The sequence below is a fragment of the Aedes aegypti genome, chromosome 3 (genome assembly GCF_002204515.2).
Source record: "Aedes aegypti strain LVP_AGWG chromosome 3, AaegL5.0 Primary Assembly, whole genome shotgun sequence".
Taxonomy (NCBI): domain Eukaryota; kingdom Metazoa; phylum Arthropoda; class Insecta; order Diptera; family Culicidae; genus Aedes; species Aedes aegypti.
The window spans coordinates 408503175-408513452 of NC_035109.1; positions in this window are offsets into that span (position 1 = coordinate 408503175).

The window sequence follows — 10278 nt, forward strand, 5'->3', positions numbered from 1 at the left end:
CAAAATTGTCCTTAGAAATTCAAACTCTATATTCTTCGATTATTTTACGAATTTCTGTGAAATCTCAATAGCTGAACAGTTCAGTAATACATACAGATTTTGATAAAAAATAACTGGTAGGGGAATTCGGGGTAAAACCGACACCCTAAGCTTATTGATAAAATTGGTGTACTTTAGCTTGTTAAACAAACCTAAAATTGCTGTAGAATCACATATTGGTTATAAATCTATCAATCCTTGCGATCGCTGGATGATATATTAAGGTTATATAGTGATTGAAATCAAATTGACATTTCATCATTTTTAGGTGAGACAATAGAGAGAGGGTAAGATCGACACCCTGTTGGGGTAAAACCGACACATGCACTTTGAGTAGAATTTATTCGTTGTGAACATCACCATCACATGACACATTAAAAACAATGCTTTAAACTTGACTTTCGACTTCTATGACCCCATTCTCTAAAGGATTATACACATATTACGTAAATTATTAAGGAGAGGCCAAAGATCCACTAAATATATGTGAAAATTTCAAAAGTCCCATGCTAAGATTATGGCTTTAAAACATTTGGTCGAAAGACATATGGTCGAATGACGTTTGGTCGAATGACATTTAGTCAAAAGTACATTTGGTCGAATGGACATTTGGTCGAATAGACGTTTGGTCGAATGACTTTAGAAAATTTCGTCGAAACTTTATTTAGTAATGGTTGATTGAAAAATCGATTAATTCAGCAGAACCAAAATCAAGCTAGAATTTTCGCTCAATGGATGATCTTAAGTTTATTTTGAGCAAACATATTTTTCATCTGAAGTCAAACACGAATATTTATACATGATTAATATTACCTATTACCTACTATTATTCTTTCAAAATATCATCATTCTTTGTAAAAAAAAACCTCCTAAATGTTTGTGTCGTGCAGTTATTGAAATATTTAACATTGTTGAATTTATTATTCCTTCAAAATGTCATCGTTCTTTACATAAATCTGCTGATATTTATCCAATGTCAATGTGACTTAGGGTAAGAATTTGCAATTTGGGAACTAAAACTGATACAGATGTACATTGAAAAATTGAGTCATCTTGAATTGTCTGCATATAATGCACTTTTAAAACAATTTTGACGAAGTGAACTAAAAGTATTACCTAAATAATACGTTTTCTTCTAATTGTTATGATTGTGACTTCAAGCTACATTACATTTCTTGGGTAAACACGTGGATTTGAAAACGGTGTCGATGGATTCAAATAATAATAAGTTGATAATTGATTCAACCGAAAATAATCAAACAAGAGAATTGTGTTAATCCTGTGTATTGTGTGAGGTGAAACGAGTTGACCTATGTAACAAGTTGATTTGCCTCCATTTGATATCAGCTTGTCGTGATTCATCCGACCCGCAGAATAAGCTTGAATGAGAAAGATGACATCAAGTAACGCCCCCAACGCTAAAAGTCGAGTTTGTGGGGGAGTCTGTGTTATCAACTGAAATTCCATAATTCTGCATGTCGCATATTGAAGCTTTGAAGTTTGTCTAAGAAATACCAATACACCAATGCAGGTTTCTTGCAGCCTATCATGTTATACCAGCATATGCAACCTCTAGTAATAGGACTATACAGACCGTCACCTTTTTCAATGATTCTATCACTGAGTTTTCTCGTCAAAACTACACTCTGTAAAATAAACTGAAAAATCCCTATTCGACTAAATTTTCGACTAAAATCCTTTTAACAAAATGAATCTATGTCATTTGGTCGAAAGACATTTGGTCGAATGACGTTTAGTCGAATGACGTTTGGTCGAATGTACATTTGGTCGAACGGACATTTCGTTGAATGGACATTTGGTCGAAAAGGTTAAGTTGAAACAGAAAGCAAATATATTTGGTCAAACCGACATTTCGTGGAAAGAATAGTGCTGGAGTCTCAATAGTATGTAGCATTTTGTAGCTAATACAAGAGAGATTGAATAATTGAAAAAGTATCAGCCATTTTACCAAAAATTATTGCGATTAGCGAAACTTTGATATTCAATTTGATGGATGCTCTTCCAATGTATTAATCTACCTCTTGCGTTTTTTAATGTTCCATGCTGCTTTTTCGTTCAGGCATGTTCAAAGATTCAACTATTCGAGATGTTAAATGGAAACAAGTCAACTTTTTCCACCTCAGTCAACTCGTCTTCTCCTATCCGGTACATAGAATAAGCATAGTTTTCATTTTTAATAATCCAAAGCTTCTACTGCAAACTCTGTTATTCACCCGAGATCATCAACACTGTCAGCAAAGCCATATATTTGCTTGAGGAATGTTATTAAACTGGAAGTCACAATAAGCCAATTTGTTATAAGTAAGGTTCTGATTTAAGCATTCAAATTGTTTAACCACGTCCGTGAGCTGCAAGATCCTGATTTCAAAGAAAGGTCCCTAGCATTCTCTCTGATTGCTTCCATCAGATGAGCTGATCTTCATTACGAAGAACGATGATATTTCAAAAGAATAATAAATGAAAAAAACATTATGTTCACATCGTTGAAGAATAACATAACTTGTTGAGCAGTTTTTGATGATATTTTAAAAGAATAATAAATTCACTAGAGCTAAATATTTCAATCAATGTACAAAAAAACTAATATGAAGTACACTTTAATAATCATTGAAATCCTAGATTTTGGCATAACTTCAAATTACAAATAAAAAATTGACTTTGAAAATAAGACCACATAAAATGTCCCATTGAATTAGGTCTGTAGTAACTTAGTATAGTTTTTTATTCATTAAGACGAAATATTGTCAGATGAATTATTTTAAATACAAATACAAATACAAATTATTTATTAAACAACAGTTAATTATTCAGATTATTCAAAAGAATACGTTATCTTATGGGTTTATATAATTGTCATTTTTGACACCCACCAACCCTCTTGTAACGATTTTTGTATGAATATTCTACAAATTTTGTATGCACTGTAACACCTCAACGACACCCATTCACCCCCTAGAGCGTTATGAAATTTATGAATGGGCACTATCAACTTTGCAAAACTTAGGAAACCATCATCAATTTCACAAAATGATTCCGTTTAACTAAACATCATTCGACCAAAATAATTTTCCAAAGCCTCTCGACCAAATGTCCTTTCGACCAAATGTACTTTCGACTAAATGTCATTCGACCAAACGTCATTTGACCAAATGTCATTCGACGAAATTTCCTAAAGCCTAACAAAATATCATATACTTCTATGAGCAATAAATAAAATTAATTAAATAAAATTAATTAAATAAAATTCTTTTCGACCAAATGTCCATTCGACGAAATGTCCCTTTGACCAAATGTACTTTCGACTAAATGTCATTCGACCAAACGTCATTCGACTAAATGTCATTCGACCAAATGTCATAGATTCTGTCATATTTTACATGTTAAAAAGTTCGTCATCCATGAACTTCACTGGAATTCAAAAATAAAGACTGACATAAACTACAAAGGAAGTCTCCCGACAATAAAAATTCCCTGAAGTTAGATTATAAAGCATTTTACTCCAAATGAAAGTGTCGATCTTACGATCTTATAGTGGACATTTTCAATAGCGTTTTCAGCTGTCGAAAAACCAAAATTTAAATTCTCCTACAAGTTATATGAACGTAATAATAGTAAATGATGATGTAGACGCAGGACAAATAATGACATTTTGAAAATTCCACATGCGAAATAGTTAAAGAATAACAGCGAAATATTGCAACTGATGTTACTTCTATGTTAACCGTCATATTGGTTAACATAGAAGCAACAGCAGTTGAAATATTTCGCTGTTTGTTGTTTATTTTGGCAGATCATTGGTAGCGTCAGTTGTAATGTCATCCGAAACACAACATTTCACAAGTAACGATAGAGGGTGGTGGAAACTGCATGAAAATCTGTTCAAAACATGAAAAATCAAAGGGTGTCGATCTAACCCACAGTGTCGGTTTTAACCTGATTTCCCCTATCCGTTGAGAAATAAAAATAACTGGTAGCTGTTGAAATTTCGATTTTCGCCGTAATTCGTTAAATGAACTTATTGTTGGTGTTTTCTGGTACTGGCTTCAAGAAAACTTATTTTCTAAATAAAATTAAAATACATTTTCTACAGTTTTCGTTCAACAAAAAAATAAATAAAACTATCGTTATTACTACTTTGTATGGCAAGCAAAGCACACTTTGGAAATCCGGTAGATTTTGTAACATAACGATTTTTAAATGGGTTTAAACAAAAACAAACTTAAGAAATTTATTCGGTAGCATTTCAGTTTCATGGACAAATTCAAAATATGACAGGGTTGCTAACTATCGGTTTCGTTACTGACCGATGACAAAAAATAAAAAAAAATCGATGCGTAAAAGATCGTCATTTTCTTTGTCTTCAATGACTGACAAAGGCATCACGATGTCTTGTGTTAGCTATTGCGCAATTCTCAAGAAGTTGTGTTAGCCCTGCTGGTAGGCGCGTGCTACCGATAATCTGAAGGTTTTTTGTTCAACTCCGGAAGCACGCTGATCTTTTTTTTTTTTGCTAGTTCCTTTTTTGGTCGGCCATTCAGTTGGCAACGATTAGCTGTCTGCCTAACTATTCAAGCTGAACATATTCAACAAAAACACTGACAGAGAGAAATGGCAAAGATTTCGTCGCGATGAGGTGCTTGGTTACTAGGTGGTTGAGCATCGTTGGTTGCGAACTTTATATTTTTCGTCACCGTCACTGTTAGTCTGTCAAATCCGGCGACTAATTACAACTCTGGTAGAGATTCATTACATCATGAATATAAAATGCCACTCCCGCCCGCAGCCTAAAGAAGTGTGTAATAGGGTGTGGCCTATTTTTAAAAAGTTCTCCAAACCAATCATTCATGTGATCTTTTGAATTCAAATCACCTAAAAAGAGAAACTACAAAATTTGAGCTAAAAATATTAAAATTTAGAGGTGGCGCAAGCGTTTTGAAGGTGAATTTTAAGTTGTAAAAATTACCTTCAGTTAAGTGAACATAACTTTGTTTGTTTTTATCAATTTTGAAACTTTTAGGATCATTTTCTTCAAAATTAAATTTATTAAAACTTTGTAGAACACCAAATTTGTCTAAAATCATAACTAGTTTTAGTAAAAAGTAGTTTACCAAAGTTTTTTCCTTATTTTACTAAAAATTTCATCTTTGTTTGACCATAATTTTATGAATACTTAACCGATTCCAAATCTTTTACATGCTTTTGGGGATAATTTAATTGTTGTTAAAGTGTTCATACAACATATTTCACTCAAGAATTGTTTTGACCAAGTTATTCAACAAAAACCGCACAGAAACATGATTTTTAACGGAAAATACCTTTTTTCAGTTAAAGATCATCTCTGAGGCTGAATCTGGGTTTTCTCATTAATTAAACCTTTGAAAAGGACTTTGCAACAATTTTTAAATAATTCTGATTTCATGAATAAAATCATGTTTTTAGGTAGTTTTTATTGAATAACTGTGTCAAAACTTTTCTTTAGAAAAATGTGGTATATGTATTTAAAATTTTAAATACAAATTTGATTATATACGCAAACAAATCAGAACACTGGAAGAATTTAACTGTGAAAAGGATCAGGAAAATTTGTTGATCCATTCTCAAGGCATTTCGTGACATATAAACACCATTCCATTTTTATTAAAATAAATTCCACAATAATAATATTAAATTCCACGCAGTTTTTATCTGAATTCTTAGTTCCAATAAAAATTCTTCTATTCGCTAATGAATACTTTCAAGTTTGTATCAAAAACATCAAAACTTTTCTTGGGGTAAACCAAACTGTAACAGCTCTCTGAAAAAATACTAACGAACTTACAGTGCTCTATGTCTCGGGACGATCTTGAAAATAAGAAGATACTCGATAGTTCATTCAGTTTCTTGATTTTAATATCAGGAAACTGAAACAACCAGGGGTTGAACTCTGATAAAATTGAGAGTATCTCTCACTTATCGCTCTGTGTAACAATCATGATTCACAACACATCATGAGAGTCTGTTTATTGTCTACTGCCACAGTAGCCTGGGACACGGTTATATGAAAAACTTAGATTCTCGCTCCAGTCCACTTTTTGGATTGCATTTAGGTCCCACAACAACTGTGCAAAATTTCAGCTCGATCAATGAAAGTATATTTACGCGCCAGCCGTTCAAAGTTTGTATGGGATTTACTATGGGAAAACTTACTTTTGCAAAGAAAAATCGCCAGAGGTCGCCCGTTGACCTCTATAAAAATTCTAAACACAGATCACGATAGGTATTTCTACGATGAACACATTGCCGAAGACCGCAAAGCAATCCGATGCTTGTAAAAAAAGTGACCGAGAGTAAAGCTCATGTGCTTTCCGGAAACCAATTGCGCCTTGTCCCAAAAGACTAGTTGAATATCTGAATACAGCAACGTTCGAAAATCAAATTGTATGTATGTGTATGTAGGTAGCCACCAATCCTTGCTTGAGTCTTGCTCTGCATGCGGCTCCACTCAACAGTAAGGTCAAATTTTATTACCAATCTGCATTCAACATATCGCTGTATGAAGGGCCAAAAGGGGGGTGGCGGACCCGTAGGTAGAAACACTTACGCGAAACCCGCGGGAAATAGAGAATCTCCTTCCAGCCATATGATCCAACATATTGAATATAATAATTTGCAATACTTGTCGATCTTTCCACGGAAAGGTTTGTTAGAAGAAGGGCGCGTCAAATCTTTTACAACTGTTAGAGAGAAAAGTACTAGACACGAGCGACTACTTTTCCTCCTGACTCCGATTGGCACTCCACTTCATTGACCAGTTGTAAATTCAATTATGCCCTGATGCTCCCTCCCTCTCCAAAATATGATATATTCAATTATAGTGATATGTTATATAGTAGATAAGATTATAATATATTATTATATGATAATAAAATATGAAAATAAAATGGTAGTAACAATAAAATATGACGCAGTGAAACAGCATCTGAATACATGCAGTATTATATCGGCCGAAATATATTTTTCTTTTGAAGAATGATAAAAATAAACAAATAATTTGAATAAAATAAAAAATCAGCGATTTGTTAATAAAGTTTCCGGATACATCAAAAACAAAATTCCAGCTTCCATATGTTTAGGGAGGACAAACAAAATAATATTACATTCGACGCTTCGTTTCATTCGCTGTAGCCTACTGCAGTAAACAGAGACAATTACATTAAAGTCATTTTTAAGTGGCAGCATGTAGTGCAAGGATGTTGCGGCACCTTCTCCTAGAATTTATTATCCTGAGAAGTTTTAAGGAGTGAAGTGTTCGAAATATGAGTCATTTTCGGAATTTGATACAAAACGGTAATTGAATAATTCTTTAAAGAATCTATCTGGACAAACATTTGAAAAGGGCCCAAGAGGTCTTGAGCCTTTTTTTAGAAACGTTGCCGTTGAGCCATTCTTAGCCCGCCCACGCAAACTAACACCACTATCAGAGAGATTGGCGTTAGCTCTTCCTGATAGTGGTATTGGTGAGCGTGATCGAGTTGAATTGGGCTCAACAGCGTCTTGCAAAGCCAATGTTTACCAATGTCGATGTGCCCTTTTGAAATGTTTGTCCAGCTATGACAAAAGGCCGAAAGACAAAACGTCGAAAGGACAAAAGGTCGAAAGACCAAAGGTCGAAAGGACAAAAGGTCGAAGAACAAAAATGAAGGTACAAAAGGTCGAAAGTATTTTTTCAAAGAAGGAAAAAATTCCCACCAAGCAAATCGTTTTCGACCTTTTGTCCTTTCGACCTTTTGTCCTTTCGACGTTTTGTCTTTGGACCTTTTGTCCATAATCCTTCTTTAAACAAGCTTTTAAAACGAGCAAATATGTTTAAAAATTACATAATTAAGCCTGATTCGCTGCTGACAAGTAATTTCTTGGCCTATCTTGATGCATGGGGAATTCCTGCAAGGAATCGATCAAGGAAGCGCTTTATTCTGATCGCAGTACGCAGTTCAAAAGAAATGTCAGTTCGAACGGAAGTCGCTGTAGAAAATTTCTGCAAGGAATCGGTGAAAAATTTCTTTAGCGATTTCTTTCTAGCAGCAAATTAGGCTTTATTCGGAAATGACTTATCATTTTGGAAAATACGGGACAAATTGAGAATTTTCATTGAAAAGACGGGACATTTCGTCAAAGACTTAAAAACGGTACTGTCCCGTTGAATACGGAAGAACACTGAACTTTAAAGAAAATTCAGTGGGTGTCTTGAAAAATCGCCTTCAAAATCTGAGTATTCGGAATATTGAAAAAAATCGGAATATGAGTTATGTTCGGAATTTGGAGCAAAATGGTAGGTATCCATGTTGTTCGAAATTCAAATGAAGATGTTCGGAATACGACACAGAATGAGCAAAGGTTTCGGCACATAAAACAAAATGATGTTCCATTTTTTAGTTCACAAATTATAGTGGATTTTAAATGTTTGTTTTTTATCAAAACAAACAAGTTAAATTTGGCACAGAATAAAAATTCAAAAAATATCTGTAGATTTATAGATATCCAGATATAGAATTAGATGAATTTAATTTTGTGAATTTTTTAAGAAATTGTTCCAGAAGTTGAGTAACATTTTTCTGTTGATGTCACTCCACGGGCTATGTTACATATTCCTCTAGTTAGTCTTCAAGGAACTGTTTTATAACTCTAACGTTTTCCACAGAAATTCTGTTATTAATTTAAAAATTCTTCTCAAAATTCCTATGGAAATCTCATCAGAAAGTCAGTCAACTAATGTCCCGGATGATTTCTTTACGAAATTACTAAATACCTGAACAACACATTAAATAATTTTATGGAGAAATTTCTGAAAAAATTCTATAGAAATAAGTGACAAAGTCTGGAATGATTTCTTTATAGATTGAAAAATCATATAATTCAAGATGGATTCCAGGAGCAAATAAATTCACTTGATATGCTCTCATTGCAAATGAATTCTAGTTTGTTTGGCCCAATGCCACTTCCACGAATTTCAAATACGGTTTTGATTCAGATTACCGACATTTTTAAAATCTGGAGAAATATTAGGGAAACAGTGTAGTAAAAGCTGGATAACTACCTAGTAAAATGGTAAAGAGAATGCGGAAGGATACTCAACAACAGAGAAAATGGAACGTCCTGAAGGAAATTTCGAAAAACGCCTGAAGTTCATGAGTTTCTGGAGGAAAGGAGTAACGTAATCCTACAAAAAATGAAGCCGAAGTTTCTAAGTATAATTCTGAAAGACTCCCGATGAAACTATTGACAATTTTTTTTCTTGAAGGGATTATCAAATAAATTTTGAGAATAATCAAAGAATCTAAAGAATCCATGGATGAAAGCCCAAAAAATCATTCATATTATAAATAGATTTTTAGTGATTGCTCACATTCGTGTCTCTTTTTGCGATTCTCTCTGTTGGAGCACCATAACGGATTTCTATACATCCAATCACATATATCAAAAGCACGAAATCAAGGCTTCCATATAATAAATTCTATAAATTATCATAAAGAATAGTTGTTAATAAAGCAGCAAATGAAACATGAAATGTGCAAAATATCCCTGCTGTAATTACCATTTCCATTGAAATGAAGCCACTATCATTATGCTGCCGAGGTTATGACTTCGATATGCGGTTGAACTCGTTCAATCAATGTTCACCGTATATATGTCACACGTAACATCGGCACCCCGGATATGATACGTGATGTGATGGGACCCATTCCCATGGATTTGATTTATGATGATTTCGTGTGTCATAACCCGAGAGAAATTTGATATACTGCGAGTCGTGCTCAAATGGACATTCAGTGCCTGTCGTAAAATCTCATTAGAGAATTTCTCTGGAACGCAATAATTCAAATTTCAATCAGATAGAATGAGGATCAAGGCTAGAAAGCACGAATGGAAGCAGTTGTAATTTAATTCGCTTAAATACAAATCACTTGTCATAGGAAAAAAAATCAGCACATAAGACAAACTGCAGCTAAACGCCCGATTTCACAATAGTCGTGCTTTATACAAAGAGGCGGCCAAAACTACCAGAAAAAATTACTATATTCTTATGATTCTTTATTGAAATTGCACTAAAATAAACAAACAAACGAGAAATTTCTCGTTAAATTGGCTCAAGCAAAAAAGAAACACAAAAATATGATATTAAAACGAAGTACAAAATTATTGAAATATTTCCCCAATGCTATGCATCATGTTAAAGCTTAT